Below are 21,609 nucleotides of genomic sequence, written 5' to 3'. Positions count from 1 at the left end.
ATTGCATCTCTTCTACAATGTGAAATGCTTTTTACAATTGTGTAGGTGTACAATCTGCGGCGCTGGGCGGCTTTCGGAGAGAGAAGTGAAAAAGCTTACGGCACCTGGGATTCCCAGGCGGTCTTCCATCCAGGTACTAACCAGGCCCTGCTCTGCTTAGCTTCCGAGATCAGACGAGATCGGGCGGAACCAGAGAGGTATGGCCGTAAGCTGCTTTTTATCTTTTTCCTAATCCTTTATAATGCGTCAAAAAATTATGTCACGCCTGCCGTTGGCATCTTTGTGTGGGTTAAATAAGGGTATGCAAAGAAGGCTGTGACATCCTATGCCGAAAATTGGATGGACTAGAGAAGACCCGCCCAGGAGTCCCAGCCAATCGGTGGATGGCCATTGCAGTCCCCGCCACCTCAAATGGCCTGACGATGGTATGGACGTAAGCCACCTTTCATCTTCTTCCTATTGCATCTCTTCTACAATGTGAAATGCTTTTTACAATTGTGTAGGTGTACAATCTGCGGCGCTGGGCGGCTTTCGGAGAGAGAAGTGAAAAAGCTTACGGCACCTGGGATTCCCAGGCGGTCTTCCATCCAGGTACTAACCAGGCCCTGCTCTGCTTAGCTTCCGAGATCAGACGAGATCGGGCGGAACCAGAGAGGTATGGCCGTAAGCTGCTTTTTACCTTTTTCCTAATCCTTTAAAACGTGTCAAAGATAATCAGAAGAGTTTCTTTTTCTAAAATTGAAGCAGTTCTTAGGATTGGCAAGAGAGGTTCCTAAAACCTGAAGGTAACTTTACTTTTCTTCACTGGCAATTCTAACATGTTGGGTTAGCACCTGTATTTCAACGGCTAAATTACAAACAAAAGTATGCCAATTGTTAAATGTTGATCAACACTAATTTAGCAACCATGAAATGGAATCATTTTTGATGATATTGTCTAAGTTCCTTATATATCCAACGTTAAAACAACACTAAACATGCATCTCTTCGACAATGTGATATACTTTTTGTAATTTGTAGGTGTACAATCTGCGGCGCTCGGCGGCTTCCAGAGAGAAGTGAAAAAGCTTACGGCACCTGGGATTCCCAGGCGGTCTTCCATCCAGGTACTAACCAGGCCCTGCTCTGCTTAGCTTCCGAGATCAGACGAGATCGGGCGGAACCAGAGAGGTATGGCCGTAAGCTGCTTTTTATCTTTTTCCTAATCCTTTATAATGCGTCAAAAAATTATGTCACGCCTGCCGTTGGCATCTTTGTGTGGGTTAAATAAGGGTATGCAAAGAAGGCTGTGACATCCTATGCCGAAAATTGGATGGACTAGAGAAGACCCGCCCAGGAGTCCCAGCCAATCGGTGGATGGCCATTGCAGTCCCCGCCACCTCAAATGGCCTGACGATGGTATGGACGTAAGCCACCTTTCATCTTCTTCCTATTGCATCTCTTCTACAATGTGAAATGCTTTTTACAATTGTGTAGGTGTACAATCTGCGGCGCTGGGCGGCTTTCGGAGAGAGAAGTGAAAAAGCTTACGGCACCTGGGATTCCCAGGCGGTCTTCCATCCAGGTACTAACCAGGCCCTGCTCTGCTTAGCTTCCGAGATCAGACGAGATCGGGCGGAACCAGAGAGGTATGGCCGTAAGCTGCTCTTTATCTTTTTCCTAATCCTTTATAATGCGTCAAAAAATTATGTCACGCCTGCCGTTGGCATCTTTGTGTGGGTTAAATAAGGGTATGCAAAGAAGGCTGTGACATCCTAAGCCGAAAATTGGATGGACTAGAGAAGACCCGCCCAGGAGTCCCAGCCAATCGGTGGATGGCCATTGCAGTCCCCGCCACCTCAAATGGCCTGACGATGGTATGGACGTAAGCCACCTTTCATCTTCTTCCTATTGCATCTCTTCTACAATGTGAAATGCTTTTTACAATTGTGTAGGTGTACAATCTGCGGCGCTGGGCGGCTTTCGGAGAGAGAAGTGAAAAAGCTTACGGCACCTGGGATTCCCAGGCGGTCTTCCATCCAGGTACTAACCAGGCCCTGCTCTGCTTAGCTTCCGAGATCAGACGAGATCGGGCGGAACCAGAGAGGTATGGCCGTAAGCTGCTTTTTACCTTTTTCCTAATCCTTTAAAACGTGTCAAAGATAATCAGAAGAGTTTCTTTTTCTAAAATTGAAGCAGTTCTTAGGATTGGCAAGAGAGGTTCCTAAAACCTGAAGGTAACTTTACTTTTCTTCACTGGCAATTCTAACATGTTGGGTTAGCACCTGTATTTCAACGGCTAAATTACAAACAAAAGTATGCCAATTGTTAAATGTTGATCAACACTAATTTAGCAACCATGAAACGGAATCATTTTTGATTATATTGTCTAAGTTCCTTATATATCCAACGTTAAAACAACACTAAACATGCATCTCTTCGACAATGTGATATACTTTTTGTAATTTGTAGGTGTACAATCTGCGGCGCTCGGCGGCTTCCAGAGAGAAGTGAAAAAGCTTACGGCACCTGGGATTCCCAGGCGGTCTTCCATCCAGGTACTAACCAGGCCCTGCTCTGCTTAGCTTCCGAGATCAGACGAGATCGGGCGGAACCAGAGAGGTATGGCCGTAAGCTGCTCTTTATCTTTTTCCTAATCCTTTATAATGCGTCAAAAAATTATGTCACGCCTGCCGTTGGCATCTTTGTGTGGGTTAAATAAGGGTATGCAAAGAAGGCTGTGACATCCTATGCCGAAAATTGGATGGACTAGAGAAGACCCGCCCAGGAGTCCCAGCCAATCGGTGGATGGCCATTGCAGTCCCCGCCACCTCAAATGGCCTGACGATGGTACGGACGTAAGCCACCTTTCATCTTCTTCCTATTGCATCTCTTCTACAATGTGAAATGCTTTTTACAATTGTGTAGGTGTACAATCTGCGGCGCTGGGCGGCTTTCGGAGAGAGAAGTGAAAAAGCTTACAGCACCTGGGATTCCCAGGCGGTCTTCCATCCAGGTACTAACCAGGCCCTGCTCTGCTTAGCTTCCGAGATCAGACGAGATCGGGCGGAACCAGAGAGGTATGGCCGTAAGCTGCTTTTTACCTTTTTCCTAATCCTTTAAAACGTGTCAAAGATAATCAGAAGAGTTTCTTTTTCTAAAATTGAAGCAGTTCTTAGGATTGGCAAGAGAGGTTCCTAAAACCTGAAGGTAACTTTACTTTTCTTCACTGGCAATTCTAACATGTTGGGTTAGCACCTGTATTTCAACGGCTAAATTACAAACAAAAGTATGCCAATTGTTAAATGTTGATCAACACTAATTTAGCAATCATGAAACGGAATCATTTTTGATGATATTGTCTAAGTTCCTTATATATCCAACGTTAAAACAACACTAAACATGCATCTCTTCGACAATGTGATATACTTTTTGTAATTTGTAGGTGTACAATCTGCGGCGCTCGGCGGCTTCCAGAGAGAAGTGAAAAAGCTTACGGCACCTGGGATTCCCAGGCGGTCTTCCATCCAGGTACTAACCAGGCCCTGCTCTGCTTAGCTTCCGAGATCAGACGAGATCGGGCGGAACCAGAGAGGTATGGCCGTAAGCTGCTTTTTATCTTTTTCCTAATCCTTTATAATGCGTCAAAAAATTATGTCACGCCTGCCGTTGGCATCTTTGTGTGGGTTAAATAAGGGTATGCAAAGAAGGCTGTGACATCCTATGCCGAAAATTGGATGGACTAGAGAAGACCCGCCCAGGAGTCCCAGCCAATCGGTGGATGGCCATTGCAGTCCCCGCCACCTCAAATGGCCTGACGATGGTATGGACGTAAGCCACCTTTCATCTTCTTCCTATTGCATCTCTTCTACAATGTGAAATGCTTTTTACAATTGTGTAGGTGTACAATCTGCGGCGCTGGGCGGCTTTCGGAGAGAGAAGTGAAAAAGCTTACGGCACCTGGGATTCCCAGGCGGTCTTCCATCCAGGTACTAACCAGGCCCTGCTCTGCTTAGCTTCCGAGATCAGACGAGATCGGGCGGAACCAGAGAGGTATGGCCGTAAGCTGCTCTTTATCTTTTTCCTAATCCTTTATAATGCGTCAAAAAATTATGTCACGCCTGCCGTTGGCATCTTTGTGTGGGTTAAATAAGGGTATGCAAAGAAGGCTGTGACATCCTAAGCCGAAAATTGGATGGACTAGAGAAGACCCGCCCAGGAGTCCCAGCCAATCGGTGGATGGCCATTGCAGTCCCCGCCACCTCAAATGGCCTGACGATGGTATGGACGTAAGCCACCTTTCATCTTCTTCCTATTGCATCTCTTCTACAATGTGAAATGCTTTTTACAATTGTGTAGGTGTACAATCTGCGGCGCTGGGCGGCTTTCGGAGAGAGAAGTGAAAAAGCTTACGGCACCTGGGATTCCCAGGCGGTCTTCCATCCAGGTACTAACCAGGCCCTGCTCTGCTTAGCTTCCGAGATCAGACGAGATCGGGCGGAACCAGAGAGGTATGGCCGTAAGCTGCTTTTTACCTTTTTCCTAATCCTTTAAAACGTGTCAAAGATAATCAGAAGAGTTTCTTTTTCTAAAATTGAAGCAGTTCTTAGGATTGGCAAGAGAGGTTCCTAAAACCTGAAGGTAACTTTACTTTTCTTCACTGGCAATTCTAACATGTTGGGTTAGCACCTGTATTTCAACGGCTAAATTACAAACAAAAGTATGCCAATTGTTAAATGTTGATCAACACTAATTTAGCAACCATGAAACGGAATCATTTTTGATTATATTGTCTAAGTTCCTTATATATCCAACGTTAAAACAACACTAAACATGCATCTCTTCGACAATGTGATATACTTTTTGTAATTTGTAGGTGTACAATCTGCGGCGCTCGGCGGCTTCCAGAGAGAAGTGAAAAAGCTTACGGCACCTGGGATTCCCAGGCGGTCTTCCATCCAGGTACTAACCAGGCCCTGCTCTGCTTAGCTTCCGAGATCAGACGAGATCGGGCGGAACCAGAGAGGTATGGCCGTAAGCTGCTCTTTATCTTTTTCCTAATCCTTTATAATGCGTCAAAAAATTATGTCACGCCTGCCGTTGGCATCTTTGTGTGGGTTAAATAAGGGTATGCAAAGAAGGCTGTGACATCCTATGCCGAAAATTGGATGGACTAGAGAAGACCCGCCCAGGAGTCCCAGCCAATCGGTGGATGGCCATTGCAGTCCCCGCCACCTCAAATGGCCTGACGATGGTACGGACGTAAGCCACCTTTCATCTTCTTCCTATTGCATCTCTTCTACAATGTGAAATGCTTTTTACAATTGTGTAGGTGTACAATCTGCGGCGCTGGGCGGCTTTCGGAGAGAGAAGTGAAAAAGCTTACAGCACCTGGGATTCCCAGGCGGTCTTCCATCCAGGTACTAACCAGGCCCTGCTCTGCTTAGCTTCCGAGATCAGACGAGATCGGGCGGAACCAGAGAGGTATGGCCGTAAGCTGCTTTTTACCTTTTTCCTAATCCTTTAAAACGTGTCAAAGATAATCAGAAGAGTTTCTTTTTCTAAAATTGAAGCAGTTCTTAGGATTGGCAAGAGAGGTTCCTAAAACCTGAAGGTAACTTTACTTTTCTTCACTGGCAATTCTAACATGTTGGGTTAGCACCTGTATTTCAACGGCTAAATTACAAACAAAAGTATGCCAATTGTTAAATGTTGATCAACACTAATTTAGCAATCATGAAACGGAATCATTTTTGATGATATTGTCTAAGTTCCTTATATATCCAACGTTAAAACAACACTAAACATGCATCTCTTCGACAATGTGATATACTTTTTGTAATTTGTAGGTGTACAATCTGCGGCGCTCGGCGGCTTCCAGAGAGAAGTGAAAAAGCTTACGGCACCTGGGATTCCCAGGCGGTCTTCCATCCAGGTACTAACCAGGCCCTGCTCTGCTTAGCTTCCGAGATCAGACGAGATCGGGCGGAACCAGAGAGGTATGGCCGTAAGCTGCTTTTTATCTTTTTCCTAATCCTTTATAATGCGTCAAAAAATTATGTCACGCCTGCCGTTGGCATCTTTGTGTGGGTTAAATAAGGGTATGCAAAGAAGGCTGTGACATCCTATGCCGAAAATTGGATGGACTAGAGAAGACCCGCCCAGGAGTCCCAGCCAATCGGTGGATGGCCATTGCAGTCCCCGCCACCTCAAATGGCCTGACGATGGTATGGACGTAAGCCACCTTTCATCTTCTTCCTATTGCATCTCTTCTACAATGTGAAATGCTTTTTACAATTGTGTAGGTGTACAATCTGCGGCGCTGGGCGGCTTTCGGAGAGAGAAGTGAAAAAGCTTACGGCACCTGGGATTCCCAGGCGGTCTTCCATCCAGGTACTAACCAGGCCCTGCTCTGCTTAGCTTCCGAGATCAGACGAGATCGGGCGGAACCAGAGAGGTATGGCCGTAAGCTGCTCTTTATCTTTTTCCTAATCCTTTATAATGCGTCAAAAAATTATGTCACGCCTGCCGTTGGCATCTTTGTGTGGGTTAAATAAGGGTATGCAAAGAAGGCTGTGACATCCTAAGCCGAAAATTGGATGGACTAGAGAAGACCCGCCCAGGAGTCCCAGCCAATCGGTGGATGGCCATTGCAGTCCCCGCCACCTCAAATGGCCTGACGATGGTATGGACGTAAGCCACCTTTCATCTTCTTCCTATTGCATCTCTTCTACAATGTGAAATGCTTTTTACAATTGTGTAGGTGTACAATCTGCGGCGCTGGGCGGCTTTCGGAGAGAGAAGTGAAAAAGCTTACGGCACCTGGGATTCCCAGGCGGTCTTCCATCCAGGTACTAACCAGGCCCTGCTCTGCTTAGCTTCCGAGATCAGACGAGATCGGGCGGAACCAGAGAGGTATGGCCGTAAGCTGCTTTTTACCTTTTTCCTAATCCTTTAAAACGTGTCAAAGATAATCAGAAGAGTTTCTTTTTCTAAAATTGAAGCAGTTCTTAGGATTGGCAAGAGAGGTTCCTAAAACCTGAAGGTAACTTTACTTTTCTTCACTGGCAATTCTAACATGTTGGGTTAGCACCTGTATTTCAACGGCTAAATTACAAACAAAAGTATGCCAATTGTTAAATGTTGATCAACACTAATTTAGCAACCATGAAACGGAATCATTTTTGATTATATTGTCTAAGTTCCTTATATATCCAACGTTAAAACAACACTAAACATGCATCTCTTCGACAATGTGATATACTTTTTGTAATTTGTAGGTGTACAATCTGCGGCGCTCGGCGGCTTCCAGAGAGAAGTGAAAAAGCTTACGGCACCTGGGATTCCCAGGCGGTCTTCCATCCAGGTACTAACCAGGCCCTGCTCTGCTTAGCTTCCGAGATCAGACGAGATCGGGCGGAACCAGAGAGGTATGGCCGTAAGCTGCTCTTTATCTTTTTCCTAATCCTTTATAATGCGTCAAAAAATTATGTCACGCCTGCCGTTGGCATCTTTGTGTGGGTTAAATAAGGGTATGCAAAGAAGGCTGTGACATCCTATGCCGAAAATTGGATGGACTAGAGAAGACCCGCCCAGGAGTCCCAGCCAATCGGTGGATGGCCATTGCAGTCCCCGCCACCTCAAATGGCCTGACGATGGTACGGACGTAAGCCACCTTTCATCTTCTTCCTATTGCATCTCTTCTACAATGTGAAATGCTTTTTACAATTGTGTAGGTGTACAATCTGCGGCGCTGGGCGGCTTTCGGAGAGAGAAGTGAAAAAGCTTACGGCACCTGGGATTCCCAGGCGGTCTTCCATCCAGGTACTAACCAGGCCCTGCTCTGCTTAGCTTCCGAGATCAGACGAGATCGGGCGGAACCAGAGAGGTATGGCCGTAAGCTTTTTTTTTATCTTTTTCCTAATCCTTTAAAACGTGTCAAAGATAATCAGAAGAGTTTGTTTTTCTAAAATTGAAGCAGTTCTTAGGATTGGCAAGAGAGGTTCCTAAAACCTGAAGGTAACTTTACTTTTCTTCACTGGCAATTCTAACATGTTGGGTTAGCACCTGTATTTGAACGGCTAAATTACAAACAAAAGTATGCCAATTGTTAAATGTTGATCAACACTAATTTAGCAACCATGAAACGGAATCATTTTTGATGATATTGTCTAAGTTCCTTATATATCCAACGTTAAAACAACACTAAACATGCATCTCTTCGACAATGTGATATACTTTTTGTAATTTGTAGGTGTACAATCTGCGGCGCTCGGCGGCTTCCAGAGAGAAGTGAAAAAGCTTACGGCACCTGGGATTCCCAGGCGGTCTTCCATCCAGGTACTAACCAGGCCCTGCTCTGCTTAGCTTCCGAGATCAGACGAGATCGGGCGGAACCAGAGAGGTATGGCCGTAAGCTGCTCTTTATCTTTTTCCTAATCCTTTATAATGCGTCAAAAAATTATGTCACGCCTGCCGTTGGCATCTTTGTGTGGGTTAAATAAGGGTATGCAAAGAAGGCTGTGACATCCTATGCCGAAAATTGGATGGACTAGAGAAGACCCGCCCAGGAGTCCCAGCCAATCGGTGGATGGCCATTGCAGTCCCCGCCACCTCAAATGGCCTGACGATGGTACGGACGTAAGCCACCTTTCATCTTCTTCCTATTGCATCTCTTCTACAATGTGAAATGCTTTTTACAATTGTGTAGGTGTACAATCTGCGGCGCTGGGCGGCTTTCGGAGAGAGAAGTGAAAAAGCTTACGGCACCTGGGATTCCCAGGCGGTCTTCCATCCAGGTACTAACCAGGCCCTGCTCTGCTTAGCTTCCGAGATCAGACGAGATCGGGCGGAACCAGAGAGGTATGGCCGTAAGCTGCTTTTTATCTTTTTCCTAATCCTTTATAATGCGTCAAAAAATTATGTCACGCCTGCCGTTGGCATCTTTGTGTGGGTTAAATAAGGGTATGCAAAGAAGGCTGTGACATCCTATGCCGAAAATTGGATGGACTAGAGAAGACCCGCCCAGGAGTCCCAGCCAATCGGTGGATGGCCATTGCAGTCCCCGCCACCTCAAATGGCCTGACGATGGTATGGACGTAAGCCACCTTTCATCTTCTTCCTATTGCATCTCTTCTACAATGTGAAATGCTTTTTACAATTGTGTAGGTGTACAATCTGCGGCGCTGGGCGGCTTTCGGAGAGAGAAGTGAAAAAGCTTACGGCACCTGGGATTCCCAGGCGGTCTTCCATCCAGGTACTAACCAGGCCCTGCTCTGCTTAGCTTCCGAGATCAGACGAGATCGGGCGGAACCAGAGAGGTATGGCCGTAAGCTGGTTTTTACCTTTTTCCTAATCCTTTAAAACGTGTCAAAGATAATCAGAAGAGTTTCTTTTTCTAAAATTGAAGCAGTTCTTAGGATTGGCAAGAGAGGTTCCTAAAACCTGAAGGTAACTTTACTTTTCTTCACTGGCAATTCTAACATGTTGGGTTAGCACCTGTATTTCAACGGCTAAATTACAAACAAAAGTATGCCAATTGTTAAATGTTGATCAACACTAATTTAGCAACCATGAAACGGAATCAATTTTGATGATATTGTCTAAGTTCCTTATATATCCAACGTTAAAACAACACTAAACATGCATCTCTTCGACAATGTGATATACTTTTTGTAATTTGTAGGTGTACAATCTGCGGCGCTCGGCGGCTTCCAGAGAGAAGTGAAAAAGCTTACGGCACCTGGGATTCCCAGGCGGTCTTCCATCCAGGTACTAACCAGGCCCTGCTCTGCTTAGCTTCCGAGATCAGACGAGATCGGGCGGAACCAGAGAGGTATGGCCGTAAGCTGCTTTTTATCTTTTTCCTAATCCTTTAAAACGTGTCAAAGATAATCAGAAGAGCTCCTTTTTCTAAAATTGAAGCAGTTCTTAGGATTGGCAAGAGAAGTTCCTAAAACCTGAAGGTAACTTTACTTTTCTTCACTGGCAATTCTAACATGTTGGGTTAGCACCTGTATTTCAACGGCTAAATTACAAACAAAAGTATGCCAATTGTTAAATGTTGATCAACACTAATTTAGCAACCATGAAACGGAATCATTTTTGATGATATTGTCTAAGTTCCTTATATATCCAACGTTAAAACAACACTAAACATGCATCTCTTCGACAATGTGATATACTTTTTGTAATTTGTAGGTGTACAATCCGCGGCGCTCGGCGGCTTCCGGAGAGAAGTGAAAAAGCTTACGGCACCTGGGATTCCCAGGCGGTCTTCCATCCAGGTACTAACCAGGCCCTGCTCTGCTTAGCTTCCGAGATCAGACGAGATCGGGCGGAACCAGAGAGGTATGGCCGTAAGCTGCTCTTTATCTTTTTCCTAATCCTTTATAATGCGTCAAAAAATTATGTCACGCCTGCCGTTGGCATCTTTGTGTGGGTTAAATAAGGGTATGCAAAGAAGGCTGTGACATCCTATGCCGAAAATTGGATGGACTAGAGAAGACCCGCCCAGGAGTCCCAGCCAATCGGTGGATGGCCATTGCAGTCCCCGCCAACTCAAATGGCCTGACGATGGTATGGACGTAAGCCACCTTTCATCTTCTTCCTATTGCATCTCTTCTACAATGTGAAATGCTTTTTACAATTGTGTAGGTGTACAATCTGCGGCGCTGGGCGGCTTTCGGAGAGAGAAGTGAAAAAGCTTACGGCACCTGGGATTCCCAGGCGGTCTTCCATCCAGGTACTAACCAGGCCCTGCTCTGCTTAGCTTCCGAGATCAGACGAGATCGGGCGGAACCAGAGAGGTATGGCCGTAAGCTGCTTTTTATCTTTTTCCTAATCCTTTATAATGCGTCAAAAAATTATGTCACGCCTGCCGTTGGCATCTTTGTGTGGGTTAAATAAGGGTATGCAAAGAAGGCTGTGACATCCTATGCCGAAAATTGGATGGACTAGAGAAGACCCGCCCAGGAGTCCCAGCCAATCGGTGGATGGCCATTGCAGTCCCCGCCACCTCAAATGGCCTGACGATGGTATGGACGTAAGCCACCTTTCATCTTCTTCCTATTGCATCTCTTCTACAATGTGAAATGCTTTTTACAATTGTGTAGGTGTACAATCTGCGGCGCTGGGCGGCTTTCGGAGAGAGAAGTGAAAAAGCTTACGGCACCTGGGATTCCCAGGCGGTCTTCCATCCAGGTACTAACCAGGCCCTGCTCTGCTTAGCTTCCGAGATCAGACGAGATCGGGCGGAACCAGAGAGGTATGGCCGTAAGCTGCTTTTTACCTTTTTCCTAATCCTTTAAAACGTGTCAAAGATAATCAGAAGAGTTTCTTTTTCTAAAATTGAAGCAGTTCTTAGGATTGGCAAGAGAGGTTCCTAAAACCTGAAGGTAACTTTACTTTTCTTCACTGGCAATTCTAACATGTTGGGTTAGCACCTGTATTTCAACGGCTAAATTACAAACAAAAGTATGCCAATTGTTAAATGTTGATCAACACTAATTTAGCAACCATGAAATGGAATCATTTTTGATGATATTGTCTAAGTTCCTTATATATCCAACGTTAAAACAACACTAAACATGCATCTCTTCGACAATGTGATATACTTTTTGTAATTTGTAGGTGTACAATCTGCGGCGCTCGGCGGCTTCCAGAGAGAAGTGAAAAAGCTTACGGCACCTGGGATTCCCAGGCGGTCTTCCATCCAGGTACTAACCAGGCCCTGCTCTGCTTAGCTTCCGAGATCAGACGAGATCGGGCGGAACCAGAGAGGTATGGCCGTAAGCTGCTTTTTATCTTTTTCCTAATCCTTTATAATGCGTCAAAAAATTATGTCACGCCTGCCGTTGGCATCTTTGTGTGGGTTAAATAAGGGTATGCAAAGAAGGCTGTGACATCCTATGCCGAAAATTGGATGGACTAGAGAAGACCCGCCCAGGAGTCCCAGCCAATCGGTGGATGGCCATTGCAGTCCCCGCCACCTCAAATGGCCTGACGATGGTATGGACGTAAGCCACCTTTCATCTTCTTCCTATTGCATCTCTTCTACAATGTGAAATGCTTTTTACAATTGTGTAGGTGTACAATCTGCGGCGCTGGGCGGCTTTCGGAGAGAGAAGTGAAAAAGCTTACGGCACCTGGGATTCCCAGGCGGTCTTCCATCCAGGTACTAACCAGGCCCTGCTCTGCTTAGCTTCCGAGATCAGACGAGATCGGGCGGAACCAGAGAGGTATGGCCGTAAGCTGCTCTTTATCTTTTTCCTAATCCTTTATAATGCGTCAAAAAATTATGTCACGCCTGCCGTTGGCATCTTTGTGTGGGTTAAATAAGGGTATGCAAAGAAGGCTGTGACATCCTATGCCGAAAATTGGATGGACTAGAGAAGACCCGCCCAGGAGTCCCAGCCAATCGGTGGATGGCCATTGCAGTCCCCGCCACCTCAAATGGCCTGACGATGGTACGGACGTAAGCCACCTTTCATCTTCTTCCTATTGCATCTCTTCTACAATGTGAAATGCTTTTTACAATTGTGTAGGTGTACAATCTGCGGCGCTGGGCGGCTTTCGGAGAGAGAAGTGAAAAAGCTTACGGCACCTGGGATTCCCAGGCGGTCTTCCATCCAGGTACTAACCAGGCCCTGCTCTGCTTAGCTTCCGAGATCAGACGAGATCGGGCGGAACCAGAGAGGTATGGCCGTAAGCTTTTTTTTTATCTTTTTCCTAATCCTTTAAAACGTGTCAAAGATAATCAGAAGAGTTTGTTTTTCTAAAATTGAAGCAGTTCTTAGGATTGGCAAGAGAGGTTCCTAAAACCTGAAGGTAACTTTACTTTTCTTCACTGGCAATTCTAACATGTTGGGTTAGCACCTGTATTTGAACGGCTAAATTACAAACAAAAGTATGCCAATTGTTAAATGTTGATCAACACTAATTTAGCAACCATGAAACGGAATCATTTTTGATGATATTGTCTAAGTTCCTTATATATCCAACGTTAAAACAACACTAAACATGCATCTCTTCGACAATGTGATATACTTTTTGTAATTTGTAGGTGTACAATCTGCGGCGCTCGGCGGCTTCCAGAGAGAAGTGAAAAAGCTTACGGCACCTGGGATTCCCAGGCGGTCTTCCATCCAGGTACTAACCAGGCCCTGCTCTGCTTAGCTTCCGAGATCAGACGAGATCGGGCGGAACCAGAGAGGTATGGCCGTAAGCTGCTCTTTATCTTTTTCCTAATCCTTTATAATGCGTCAAAAAATTATGTCACGCCTGCCGTTGGCATCTTTGTGTGGGTTAAATAAGGGTATGCAAAGAAGGCTGTGACATCCTATGCCGAAAATTGGATGGACTAGAGAAGACCCGCCCAGGAGTCCCAGCCAATCGGTGGATGGCCATTGCAGTCCCCGCCACCTCAAATGGCCTGACGATGGTACGGACGTAAGCCACCTTTCATCTTCTTCCTATTGCATCTCTTCTACAATGTGAAATGCTTTTTACAATTGTGTAGGTGTACAATCTGCGGCGCTGGGCGGCTTTCGGAGAGAGAAGTGAAAAAGCTTACGGCACCTGGGATTCCCAGGCGGTCTTCCATCCAGGTACTAACCAGGCCCTGCTCTGCTTAGCTTCCGAGATCAGACGAGATCGGGCGGAACCAGAGAGGTATGGCCGTAAGCTGCTTTTTATCTTTTTCCTAATCCTTTATAATGCGTCAAAAAATTATGTCACGCCTGCCGTTGGCATCTTTGTGTGGGTTAAATAAGGGTATGCAAAGAAGGCTGTGACATCCTATGCCGAAAATTGGATGGACTAGAGAAGACCCGCCCAGGAGTCCCAGCCAATCGGTGGATGGCCATTGCAGTCCCCGCCACCTCAAATGGCCTGACGATGGTATGGACGTAAGCCACCTTTCATCTTCTTCCTATTGCATCTCTTCTACAATGTGAAATGCTTTTTACAATTGTGTAGGTGTACAATCTGCGGCGCTGGGCGGCTTTCGGAGAGAGAAGTGAAAAAGCTTACGGCACCTGGGATTCCCAGGCGGTCTTCCATCCAGGTACTAACCAGGCCCTGCTCTGCTTAGCTTCCGAGATCAGACGAGATCGGGCGGAACCAGAGAGGTATGGCCGTAAGCTGGTTTTTACCTTTTTCCTAATCCTTTAAAACGTGTCAAAGATAATCAGAAGAGTTTCTTTTTCTAAAATTGAAGCAGTTCTTAGGATTGGCAAGAGAGGTTCCTAAAACCTGAAGGTAACTTTACTTTTCTTCACTGGCAATTCTAACATGTTGGGTTAGCACCTGTATTTCAACGGCTAAATTACAAACAAAAGTATGCCAATTGTTAAATGTTGATCAACACTAATTTAGCAACCATGAAACGGAATCAATTTTGATGATATTGTCTAAGTTCCTTATATATCCAACGTTAAAACAACACTAAACATGCATCTCTTCGACAATGTGATATACTTTTTGTAATTTGTAGGTGTACAATCTGCGGCGCTCGGCGGCTTCCAGAGAGAAGTGAAAAAGCTTACGGCACCTGGGATTCCCAGGCGGTCTTCCATCCAGGTACTAACCAGGCCCTGCTCTGCTTAGCTTCCGAGATCAGACGAGATCGGGCGGAACCAGAGAGGTATGGCCGTAAGCTGCTTTTTATCTTTTTCCTAATCCTTTAAAACGTGTCAAAGATAATCAGAAGAGCTCCTTTTTCTAAAATTGAAGCAGTTCTTAGGATTGGCAAGAGAAGTTCCTAAAACCTGAAGGTAACTTTACTTTTCTTCACTGGCAATTCTAACATGTTGGGTTAGCACCTGTATTTCAACGGCTAAATTACAAACAAAAGTATGCCAATTGTTAAATGTTGATCAACACTAATTTAGCAACCATGAAACGGAATCATTTTTGATGATATTGTCTAAGTTCCTTATATATCCAACGTTAAAACAACACTAAACATGCATCTCTTCGACAATGTGATATACTTTTTGTAATTTGTAGGTGTACAATCCGCGGCGCTCGGCGGCTTCCGGAGAGAAGTGAAAAAGCTTACGGCACCTGGGATTCCCAGGCGGTCTTCCATCCAGGTACTAACCAGGCCCTGCTCTGCTTAGCTTCCGAGATCAGACGAGATCGGGCGGAACCAGAGAGGTATGGCCGTAAGCTGCTCTTTATCTTTTTCCTAATCCTTTATAATGCGTCAAAAAATTATGTCACGCCTGCCGTTGGCATCTTTGTGTGGGTTAAATAAGGGTATGCAAAGAAGGCTGTGACATCCTATGCCGAAAATTGGATGGACTAGAGAAGACCCGCCCAGGAGTCCCAGCCAATCGGTGGATGGCCATTGCAGTCCCCGCCAACTCAAATGGCCTGACGATGGTATGGACGTAAGCCACCTTTCATCTTCTTCCTATTGCATCTCTTCTACAATGTGAAATGCTTTTTACAATTGTGTAGGTGTACAATCTGCGGCGCTGGGCGGCTTTCGGAGAGAGAAGTGAAAAAGCTTACGGCACCTGGGATTCCCAGGCGGTCTTCCATCCAGGTACTAACCAGGCCCTGCTCTGCTTAGCTTCCGAGATCAGACGAGATCGGGCGGAACCAGAGAGGTATGGCCGTAAGCTGCTTTTTATCTTTTTCCTAATCCTTTATAATGCGTCAAAAAATTATGTCACGCCTGCCGTTGGCATCTTTGTGTGGGTTAAATAAGGGTATGCAAAGAAGGCTGTGACATCCTATGCCGAAAATTGGATGGACTAGAGAAGACCCGCCCAGGAGTCCCAGCCAATCGGTGGATGGCCATTGCAGTCCCCGCCACCTCAAATGGCCTGACGATGGTATGGACGTAAGCCACCTTTCATCTTCTTCCTATTGCATCTCTTCTACAATGTGAAATGCTTTTTACAATTGTGTAGGTGTACAATCTGCGGCGCTGGGCGGCTTTCGGAGAGAGAAGTGAAAAAGCTTACGGCACCTGGGATTCCCAGGCGGTCTTCCATCCAGGTACTAACCAGGCCCTGCTCTGCTTAGCTTCCGAGATCAGACGAGATCGGGCGGAACCAGAGAGGTATGGCCGTAAGCTGCTTTTTACCTTTTTCCTAATCCTTTAAAACGTGTCAAAGATAATCAGAAGAGTTTCTTTTTCTAAAATTGAAGCAGTTCTTAGGATTGGCAAGAGAGGTTCCTAAAACCTGAAGGTAACTTTACTTTTCTTCACTGGCAATTCTAACATGTTGGGTTAGCACCTGTATTTCAACGGCTAAATTACAAACAAAAGTATGCCAATTGTTAAATGTTGATCAACACTAATTTAGCAACCATGAAATGGAATCATTTTTGATGATATTGTCTAAGTTCCTTATATATCCAACGTTAAAACAACACTAAACATGCATCTCTTCGACAATGTGATATACTTTTTGTAATTTGTAGGTGTACAATCTGCGGCGCTCGGCGGCTTCCAGAGAGAAGTGAAAAAGCTTACGGCACCTGGGATTCCCAGGCGGTCTTCCATCCAGGTACTAACCAGGCCCTGCTCTGCTTAGCTTCCGAGATCAGACGAGATCGGGCGGAACCAGAGAGGTATGGCCGTAAGCTGCTTTTTATCTTTTTCCTAATCCTTTATAATGCGTCAAAAAATTATGTCACGCCTGCCGTTGGCATCTTTGTGTGGGTTAAATAAGGGTATGCAAAGAAGGCTGTGACATCCTATGCCGAAAATTGGATGGACTAGAGAAGACCCGCCCAGGAGTCCCAGCCAATCGGTGGATGGCCATTGCAGTCCCCGCCACCTCAAATGGCCTGACGATGGTATGGACGTAAGCCACCTTTCATCTTCTTCCTATTGCATCTCTTCTACAATGTGAAATGCTTTTTACAATTGTGTAGGTGTACAATCTGCGGCGCTGGGCGGCTTTCGGAGAGAGAAGTGAAAAAGCTTACGGCACCTGGGATTCCCAGGCGGTCTTCCATCCAGGTACTAACCAGGCCCTGCTCTGCTTAGCTTCCGAGATCAGACGAGATCGGGCGGAACCAGAGAGGTATGGCCGTAAGCTGCTCTTTATCTTTTTCCTAATCCTTTATAATGCGTCAAAAAATTATGTCACGCCTGCCGTTGGCATCTTTGTGTGGGTTAAATAAGGGTATGCAAAGAAGGCTGTGACATCCTAAGCCGAAAATTGGATGGACTAGAGAAGACCCGCCCAGGAGTCCCAGCCAATCGGTGGATGGCCATTGCAGTCCCCGCCACCTCAAATGGCCTGACGATGGTATGGACGTAAGCCACCTTTCATCTTCTTCCTATTGCATCTCTTCTACAATGTGAAATGCTTTTTACAATTGTGTAGGTGTACAATCTGCGGCGCTGGGCGGCTTTCGGAGAGAGAAGTGAAAAAGCTTACGGCACCTGGGATTCCCAGGCGGTCTTCCATCCAGGTACTAACCAGGCCCTGCTCTGCTTAGCTTCCGAGATCAGACGAGATCGGGCGGAACCAGAGAGGTATGGCCGTAAGCTGCTTTTTACCTTTTTCCTAATCCTTTAAAACGTGTCAAAGATAATCAGAAGAGTTTCTTTTTCTAAAATTGAAGCAGTTCTTAGGATTGGCAAGAGAGGTTCCTAAAACCTGAAGGTAACTTTACTTTTCTTCACTGGCAATTCTAACATGTTGGGTTAGCACCTGTATTTCAACGGCTAAATTACAAACAAAAGTATGCCAATTGTTAAATGTTGATCAACACTAATTTAGCAACCATGAAACGGAATCATTTTTGATTATATTGTCTAAGTTCCTTATATATCCAACGTTAAAACAACACTAAACATGCATCTCTTCGACAATGTGATATACTTTTTGTAATTTGTAGGTGTACAATCTGCGGCGCTCGGCGGCTTCCAGAGAGAAGTGAAAAAGCTTACGGCACCTGGGATTCCCAGGCGGTCTTCCATCCAGGTACTAACCAGGCCCTGCTCTGCTTAGCTTCCGAGATCAGACGAGATCGGGCGGAACCAGAGAGGTATGGCCGTAAGCTGCTCTTTATCTTTTTCCTAATCCTTTATAATGCGTCAAAAAATTATGTCACGCCTGCCGTTGGCATCTTTGTGTGGGTTAAATAAGGGTATGCAAAGAAGGCTGTGACATCCTATGCCGAAAATTGGATGGACTAGAGAAGACCCGCCCAGGAGTCCCAGCCAATCGGTGGATGGCCATTGCAGTCCCCGCCACCTCAAATGGCCTGACGATGGTACGGACGTAAGCCACCTTTCATCTTCTTCCTATTGCATCTCTTCTACAATGTGAAATGCTTTTTACAATTGTGTAGGTGTACAATCTGCGGCGCTGGGCGGCTTTCGGAGAGAGAAGTGAAAAAGCTTACAGCACCTGGGATTCCCAGGCGGTCTTCCATCCAGGTACTAACCAGGCCCTGCTCTGCTTAGCTTCCGAGATCAGACGAGATCGGGCGGAACCAGAGAGGTATGGCCGTAAGCTGCTTTTTACCTTTTTCCTAATCCTTTAAAACGTGTCAAAGATAATCAGAAGAGTTTCTTTTTCTAAAATTGAAGCAGTTCTTAGGATTGGCAAGAGAGGTTCCTAAAACCTGAAGGTAACTTTACTTTTCTTCACTGGCAATTCTAACATGTTGGGTTAGCACCTGTATTTCAACGGCTAAATTACAAACAAAAGTATGCCAATTGTTAAATGTTGATCAACACTAATTTAGCAATCATGAAACGGAATCATTTTTGATGATATTGTCTAAGTTCCTTATATATCCAACGTTAAAACAACACTAAACATGCATCTCTTCGACAATGTGATATACTTTTTGTAATTTGTAGGTGTACAATCTGCGGCGCTCGGCGGCTTCCAGAGAGAAGTGAAAAAGCTTACGGCACCTGGGATTCCCAGGCGGTCTTCCATCCAGGTACTAACCAGGCCCTGCTCTGCTTAGCTTCCGAGATCAGACGAGATCGGGCGGAACCAGAGAGGTATGGCCGTAAGCTGCTTTTTATCTTTTTCCTAATCCTTTATAATGCGTCAAAAAATTATGTCACGCCTGCCGTTGGCATCTTTGTGTGGGTTAAATAAGGGTATGCAAAGAAGGCTGTGACATCCTATGCCGAAAATTGGATGGACTAGAGAAGACCCGCCCAGGAGTCCCAGCCAATCGGTGGATGGCCATTGCAGTCCCCGCCACCTCAAATGGCCTGACGATGGTATGGACGTAAGCCACCTTTCATCTTCTTCCTATTGCATCTCTTCTACAATGTGAAATGCTTTTTACAATTGTGTAGGTGTACAATCTGCGGCGCTGGGCGGCTTTCGGAGAGAGAAGTGAAAAAGCTTACGGCACCTGGGATTCCCAGGCGGTCTTCCATCCAGGTACTAACCAGGCCCTGCTCTGCTTAGCTTCCGAGATCAGACGAGATCGGGCGGAACCAGAGAGGTATGGCCGTAAGCTGCTCTTTATCTTTTTCCTAATCCTTTATAATGCGTCAAAAAATTATGTCACGCCTGCCGTTGGCATCTTTGTGTGGGTTAAATAAGGGTATGCAAAGAAGGCTGTGACATCCTAAGCCGAAAATTGGATGGACTAGAGAAGACCCGCCCAGGAGTCCCAGCCAATCGGTGGATGGCCATTGCAGTCCCCGCCACCTCAAATGGCCTGACGATGGTATGGACGTAAGCCACCTTTCATCTTCTTCCTATTGCATCTCTTCTACAATGTGAAATGCTTTTTACAATTGTGTAGGTGTACAATCTGCGGCGCTGGGCGGCTTTCGGAGAGAGAAGTGAAAAAGCTTACGGCACCTGGGATTCCCAGGCGGTCTTCCATCCAGGTACTAACCAGGCCCTGCTCTGCTTAGCTTCCGAGATCAGACGAGATCGGGCGGAACCAGAGAGGTATGGCCGTAAGCTGCTTTTTACCTTTTTCCTAATCCTTTAAAACGTGTCAAAGATAATCAGAAGAGTTTCTTTTTCTAAAATTGAAGCAGTTCTTAGGATTGGCAAGAGAGGTTCCTAAAACCTGAAGGTAACTTTACTTTTCTTCACTGGCAATTCTAACATGTTGGGTTAGCACCTGTATTTCAACGGCTAAATTACAAACAAAAGTATGCCAATTGTTAAATGTTGATCAACACTAATTTAGCAACCATGAAACGGAATCATTTTTGATTATATTGTCTAAGTTCCTTATATATCCAACGTTAAAACAACACTAAACATGCATCTCTTCGACAATGTGATATACTTTTTGTAATTTGTAGGTGTACAATCTGCGGCGCTCGGCGGCTTCCAGAGAGAAGTGAAAAAGCTTACGGCACCTGGGATTCCCAGGCGGTCTTCCATCCAGGTACTAACCAGGCCCTGCTCTGCTTAGCTTCCGAGATCAGACGAGATCGGGCGGAACCAGAGAGGTATGGCCGTAAGCTGCTCTTTATCTTTTTCCTAATCCTTTATAATGCGTCAAAAAATTATGTCACGCCTGCCGTTGGCATCTTTGTGTGGGTTAAATAAGGGTATGCAAAGAAGGCTGTGACATCCTATGCCGAAAATTGGATGGACTAGAGAAGACCCGCCCAGGAGTCCCAGCCAATCGGTGGATGGCCATTGCAGTCCCCGCCACCTCAAATGGCCTGACGATGGTACGGACGTAAGCCACCTTTCATCTTCTTCCTATTGCATCTCTTCTACAATGTGAAATGCTTTTTACAATTGTGTAGGTGTACAATCTGCGGCGCTGGGCGGCTTTCGGAGAGAGAAGTGAAAAAGCTTACAGCACCTGGGATTCCCAGGCGGTCTTCCATCCAGGTACTAACCAGGCCCTGCTCTGCTTAGCTTCCGAGATCAGACGAGATCGGGCGGAACCAGAGAGGTATGGCCGTAAGCTGCTTTTTACCTTTTTCCTAATCCTTTAAAACGTGTCAAAGATAATCAGAAGAGTTTCTTTTTCTAAAATTGAAGCAGTTCTTAGGATTGGCAAGAGAGGTTCCTAAAACCTGAAGGTAACTTTACTTTTCTTCACTGGCAATTCTAACATGTTGGGTTAGCACCTGTATTTCAACGGCTAAATTACAAACAAAAGTATGCCAATTGTTAAATGTTGATCAACACTAATTTAGCAATCATGAAACGGAATCATTTTTGATGATATTGTCTAAGTTCCTTATATATCCAACGTTAAAACAACACTAAACATGCATCTCTTCGACAATGTGATATACTTTTTGTAATTTGTAGGTGTACAATCTGCGGCGCTCGGCGGCTTCCAGAGAGAAGTGAAAAAGCTTACGGCACCTGGGATTCCCAGGCGGTCTTCCATCCAGGTACTAACCAGGCCCTGCTCTGCTTAGCTTCCGAGATCAGACGAGATCGGGCGGAACCAGAGAGGTATGGCCGTAAGCTGCTTTTTATCTTTTTCCTAATCCTTTATAATGCGTCAAAAAATTATGTCACGCCTGCCGTTGGCATCTTTGTGTGGGTTAAATAAGGGTATGCAAAGAAGGCTGTGACATCCTATGCCGAAAATTGGATGGACTAGAGAAGACCCGCCCAGGAGTCCCAGCCAATCGGTGGATGGCCATTGCAGTCCCCGCCACCTCAAATGGCCTGACGATGGTAT

The 21,609-nt window shown here is 45.6% G+C and overlaps 45 non-coding genes across 45 annotated transcripts; all 45 read right to left on the bottom strand.

The window, feature by feature from the left end:
- Positions 1–92: 92 nt before the first annotated feature.
- LOC134117567 (5S ribosomal RNA) lies at positions 93–211 on the bottom strand. Its single transcript, XR_009949123.1, has one exon. It is a non-coding gene; the product is annotated as a 5S ribosomal RNA (ribosomal RNA).
- A 339-nt stretch (positions 212–550) lies between these two features.
- LOC134117566 (5S ribosomal RNA) lies at positions 551–669 on the bottom strand. The gene has a single exon (XR_009949122.1). It is a non-coding gene; the product is annotated as a 5S ribosomal RNA (ribosomal RNA).
- A 396-nt stretch (positions 670–1,065) lies between these two features.
- LOC134117565 (5S ribosomal RNA) lies at positions 1,066–1,184 on the bottom strand. The gene has a single exon (XR_009949121.1). It is a non-coding gene; the product is annotated as a 5S ribosomal RNA (ribosomal RNA).
- A 339-nt stretch (positions 1,185–1,523) lies between these two features.
- Positions 1,524–1,642, bottom strand: LOC134117564 (5S ribosomal RNA). Its single transcript, XR_009949120.1, has one exon. It is a non-coding gene; the product is annotated as a 5S ribosomal RNA (ribosomal RNA).
- Positions 1,643–1,981: 339 nt separating this feature from the next.
- LOC134117563 (5S ribosomal RNA) lies at positions 1,982–2,100 on the bottom strand. Its single transcript, XR_009949119.1, has one exon. It is a non-coding gene; the product is annotated as a 5S ribosomal RNA (ribosomal RNA).
- A 396-nt stretch (positions 2,101–2,496) lies between these two features.
- Positions 2,497–2,615, bottom strand: LOC134117562 (5S ribosomal RNA). The gene has a single exon (XR_009949118.1). It is a non-coding gene; the product is annotated as a 5S ribosomal RNA (ribosomal RNA).
- A 339-nt stretch (positions 2,616–2,954) lies between these two features.
- On the bottom strand, positions 2,955–3,073 carry LOC134118631 (5S ribosomal RNA). Its single transcript, XR_009950191.1, has one exon. It is a non-coding gene; the product is annotated as a 5S ribosomal RNA (ribosomal RNA).
- A 396-nt stretch (positions 3,074–3,469) lies between these two features.
- LOC134117561 (5S ribosomal RNA) lies at positions 3,470–3,588 on the bottom strand. Its single transcript, XR_009949117.1, has one exon. It is a non-coding gene; the product is annotated as a 5S ribosomal RNA (ribosomal RNA).
- A 339-nt stretch (positions 3,589–3,927) lies between these two features.
- Positions 3,928–4,046, bottom strand: LOC134117560 (5S ribosomal RNA). The gene has a single exon (XR_009949116.1). It is a non-coding gene; the product is annotated as a 5S ribosomal RNA (ribosomal RNA).
- Positions 4,047–4,385: 339 nt separating this feature from the next.
- Positions 4,386–4,504, bottom strand: LOC134117558 (5S ribosomal RNA). The gene has a single exon (XR_009949114.1). It is a non-coding gene; the product is annotated as a 5S ribosomal RNA (ribosomal RNA).
- Positions 4,505–4,900: 396 nt separating this feature from the next.
- On the bottom strand, positions 4,901–5,019 carry LOC134117557 (5S ribosomal RNA). The gene has a single exon (XR_009949113.1). It is a non-coding gene; the product is annotated as a 5S ribosomal RNA (ribosomal RNA).
- A 339-nt stretch (positions 5,020–5,358) lies between these two features.
- LOC134118630 (5S ribosomal RNA) lies at positions 5,359–5,477 on the bottom strand. The gene has a single exon (XR_009950190.1). It is a non-coding gene; the product is annotated as a 5S ribosomal RNA (ribosomal RNA).
- Positions 5,478–5,873: 396 nt separating this feature from the next.
- Positions 5,874–5,992, bottom strand: LOC134117556 (5S ribosomal RNA). The gene has a single exon (XR_009949112.1). It is a non-coding gene; the product is annotated as a 5S ribosomal RNA (ribosomal RNA).
- A 339-nt stretch (positions 5,993–6,331) lies between these two features.
- LOC134117555 (5S ribosomal RNA) lies at positions 6,332–6,450 on the bottom strand. The gene has a single exon (XR_009949111.1). It is a non-coding gene; the product is annotated as a 5S ribosomal RNA (ribosomal RNA).
- Positions 6,451–6,789: 339 nt separating this feature from the next.
- On the bottom strand, positions 6,790–6,908 carry LOC134117554 (5S ribosomal RNA). The gene has a single exon (XR_009949110.1). It is a non-coding gene; the product is annotated as a 5S ribosomal RNA (ribosomal RNA).
- A 396-nt stretch (positions 6,909–7,304) lies between these two features.
- On the bottom strand, positions 7,305–7,423 carry LOC134117553 (5S ribosomal RNA). Its single transcript, XR_009949109.1, has one exon. It is a non-coding gene; the product is annotated as a 5S ribosomal RNA (ribosomal RNA).
- A 339-nt stretch (positions 7,424–7,762) lies between these two features.
- On the bottom strand, positions 7,763–7,881 carry LOC134117552 (5S ribosomal RNA). Its single transcript, XR_009949108.1, has one exon. It is a non-coding gene; the product is annotated as a 5S ribosomal RNA (ribosomal RNA).
- A 397-nt stretch (positions 7,882–8,278) lies between these two features.
- LOC134117551 (5S ribosomal RNA) lies at positions 8,279–8,397 on the bottom strand. Its single transcript, XR_009949107.1, has one exon. It is a non-coding gene; the product is annotated as a 5S ribosomal RNA (ribosomal RNA).
- A 339-nt stretch (positions 8,398–8,736) lies between these two features.
- Positions 8,737–8,855, bottom strand: LOC134117550 (5S ribosomal RNA). The gene has a single exon (XR_009949106.1). It is a non-coding gene; the product is annotated as a 5S ribosomal RNA (ribosomal RNA).
- A 339-nt stretch (positions 8,856–9,194) lies between these two features.
- Positions 9,195–9,313, bottom strand: LOC134117549 (5S ribosomal RNA). The gene has a single exon (XR_009949105.1). It is a non-coding gene; the product is annotated as a 5S ribosomal RNA (ribosomal RNA).
- Positions 9,314–9,709: 396 nt separating this feature from the next.
- Positions 9,710–9,828, bottom strand: LOC134117547 (5S ribosomal RNA). The gene has a single exon (XR_009949103.1). It is a non-coding gene; the product is annotated as a 5S ribosomal RNA (ribosomal RNA).
- Positions 9,829–10,224: 396 nt separating this feature from the next.
- On the bottom strand, positions 10,225–10,343 carry LOC134117546 (5S ribosomal RNA). Its single transcript, XR_009949102.1, has one exon. It is a non-coding gene; the product is annotated as a 5S ribosomal RNA (ribosomal RNA).
- Positions 10,344–10,682: 339 nt separating this feature from the next.
- LOC134117545 (5S ribosomal RNA) lies at positions 10,683–10,801 on the bottom strand. The gene has a single exon (XR_009949101.1). It is a non-coding gene; the product is annotated as a 5S ribosomal RNA (ribosomal RNA).
- A 339-nt stretch (positions 10,802–11,140) lies between these two features.
- On the bottom strand, positions 11,141–11,259 carry LOC134117544 (5S ribosomal RNA). Its single transcript, XR_009949100.1, has one exon. It is a non-coding gene; the product is annotated as a 5S ribosomal RNA (ribosomal RNA).
- Positions 11,260–11,655: 396 nt separating this feature from the next.
- On the bottom strand, positions 11,656–11,774 carry LOC134117543 (5S ribosomal RNA). Its single transcript, XR_009949099.1, has one exon. It is a non-coding gene; the product is annotated as a 5S ribosomal RNA (ribosomal RNA).
- Positions 11,775–12,113: 339 nt separating this feature from the next.
- Positions 12,114–12,232, bottom strand: LOC134117542 (5S ribosomal RNA). The gene has a single exon (XR_009949098.1). It is a non-coding gene; the product is annotated as a 5S ribosomal RNA (ribosomal RNA).
- A 339-nt stretch (positions 12,233–12,571) lies between these two features.
- Positions 12,572–12,690, bottom strand: LOC134117541 (5S ribosomal RNA). The gene has a single exon (XR_009949097.1). It is a non-coding gene; the product is annotated as a 5S ribosomal RNA (ribosomal RNA).
- Positions 12,691–13,087: 397 nt separating this feature from the next.
- On the bottom strand, positions 13,088–13,206 carry LOC134117540 (5S ribosomal RNA). The gene has a single exon (XR_009949096.1). It is a non-coding gene; the product is annotated as a 5S ribosomal RNA (ribosomal RNA).
- Positions 13,207–13,545: 339 nt separating this feature from the next.
- LOC134117539 (5S ribosomal RNA) lies at positions 13,546–13,664 on the bottom strand. The gene has a single exon (XR_009949095.1). It is a non-coding gene; the product is annotated as a 5S ribosomal RNA (ribosomal RNA).
- A 339-nt stretch (positions 13,665–14,003) lies between these two features.
- On the bottom strand, positions 14,004–14,122 carry LOC134117538 (5S ribosomal RNA). The gene has a single exon (XR_009949094.1). It is a non-coding gene; the product is annotated as a 5S ribosomal RNA (ribosomal RNA).
- Positions 14,123–14,518: 396 nt separating this feature from the next.
- Positions 14,519–14,637, bottom strand: LOC134117536 (5S ribosomal RNA). Its single transcript, XR_009949092.1, has one exon. It is a non-coding gene; the product is annotated as a 5S ribosomal RNA (ribosomal RNA).
- A 396-nt stretch (positions 14,638–15,033) lies between these two features.
- On the bottom strand, positions 15,034–15,152 carry LOC134117535 (5S ribosomal RNA). The gene has a single exon (XR_009949091.1). It is a non-coding gene; the product is annotated as a 5S ribosomal RNA (ribosomal RNA).
- A 339-nt stretch (positions 15,153–15,491) lies between these two features.
- On the bottom strand, positions 15,492–15,610 carry LOC134117534 (5S ribosomal RNA). The gene has a single exon (XR_009949090.1). It is a non-coding gene; the product is annotated as a 5S ribosomal RNA (ribosomal RNA).
- A 339-nt stretch (positions 15,611–15,949) lies between these two features.
- Positions 15,950–16,068, bottom strand: LOC134117533 (5S ribosomal RNA). The gene has a single exon (XR_009949089.1). It is a non-coding gene; the product is annotated as a 5S ribosomal RNA (ribosomal RNA).
- A 396-nt stretch (positions 16,069–16,464) lies between these two features.
- On the bottom strand, positions 16,465–16,583 carry LOC134117532 (5S ribosomal RNA). The gene has a single exon (XR_009949088.1). It is a non-coding gene; the product is annotated as a 5S ribosomal RNA (ribosomal RNA).
- A 339-nt stretch (positions 16,584–16,922) lies between these two features.
- LOC134117531 (5S ribosomal RNA) lies at positions 16,923–17,041 on the bottom strand. The gene has a single exon (XR_009949087.1). It is a non-coding gene; the product is annotated as a 5S ribosomal RNA (ribosomal RNA).
- Positions 17,042–17,380: 339 nt separating this feature from the next.
- LOC134117530 (5S ribosomal RNA) lies at positions 17,381–17,499 on the bottom strand. Its single transcript, XR_009949086.1, has one exon. It is a non-coding gene; the product is annotated as a 5S ribosomal RNA (ribosomal RNA).
- Positions 17,500–17,895: 396 nt separating this feature from the next.
- On the bottom strand, positions 17,896–18,014 carry LOC134117529 (5S ribosomal RNA). Its single transcript, XR_009949085.1, has one exon. It is a non-coding gene; the product is annotated as a 5S ribosomal RNA (ribosomal RNA).
- A 339-nt stretch (positions 18,015–18,353) lies between these two features.
- On the bottom strand, positions 18,354–18,472 carry LOC134118629 (5S ribosomal RNA). Its single transcript, XR_009950189.1, has one exon. It is a non-coding gene; the product is annotated as a 5S ribosomal RNA (ribosomal RNA).
- Positions 18,473–18,868: 396 nt separating this feature from the next.
- LOC134117528 (5S ribosomal RNA) lies at positions 18,869–18,987 on the bottom strand. Its single transcript, XR_009949084.1, has one exon. It is a non-coding gene; the product is annotated as a 5S ribosomal RNA (ribosomal RNA).
- Positions 18,988–19,326: 339 nt separating this feature from the next.
- On the bottom strand, positions 19,327–19,445 carry LOC134117527 (5S ribosomal RNA). The gene has a single exon (XR_009949083.1). It is a non-coding gene; the product is annotated as a 5S ribosomal RNA (ribosomal RNA).
- Positions 19,446–19,784: 339 nt separating this feature from the next.
- Positions 19,785–19,903, bottom strand: LOC134117525 (5S ribosomal RNA). The gene has a single exon (XR_009949081.1). It is a non-coding gene; the product is annotated as a 5S ribosomal RNA (ribosomal RNA).
- A 396-nt stretch (positions 19,904–20,299) lies between these two features.
- LOC134117524 (5S ribosomal RNA) lies at positions 20,300–20,418 on the bottom strand. The gene has a single exon (XR_009949080.1). It is a non-coding gene; the product is annotated as a 5S ribosomal RNA (ribosomal RNA).
- Positions 20,419–20,757: 339 nt separating this feature from the next.
- Positions 20,758–20,876, bottom strand: LOC134118628 (5S ribosomal RNA). The gene has a single exon (XR_009950188.1). It is a non-coding gene; the product is annotated as a 5S ribosomal RNA (ribosomal RNA).
- Positions 20,877–21,272: 396 nt separating this feature from the next.
- On the bottom strand, positions 21,273–21,391 carry LOC134117523 (5S ribosomal RNA). Its single transcript, XR_009949079.1, has one exon. It is a non-coding gene; the product is annotated as a 5S ribosomal RNA (ribosomal RNA).
- Positions 21,392–21,609: the final 218 nt, after the last annotated feature.

This window comes from Pungitius pungitius, unplaced genomic scaffold (assembly GCF_949316345.1).
Source record: "Pungitius pungitius unplaced genomic scaffold, fPunPun2.1 scaffold_24, whole genome shotgun sequence".
Lineage (NCBI taxonomy): Eukaryota > Metazoa > Chordata > Actinopteri > Perciformes > Gasterosteidae > Pungitius > Pungitius pungitius.
This window is presented reverse-complemented; position numbering and strand designations above follow the sequence as displayed.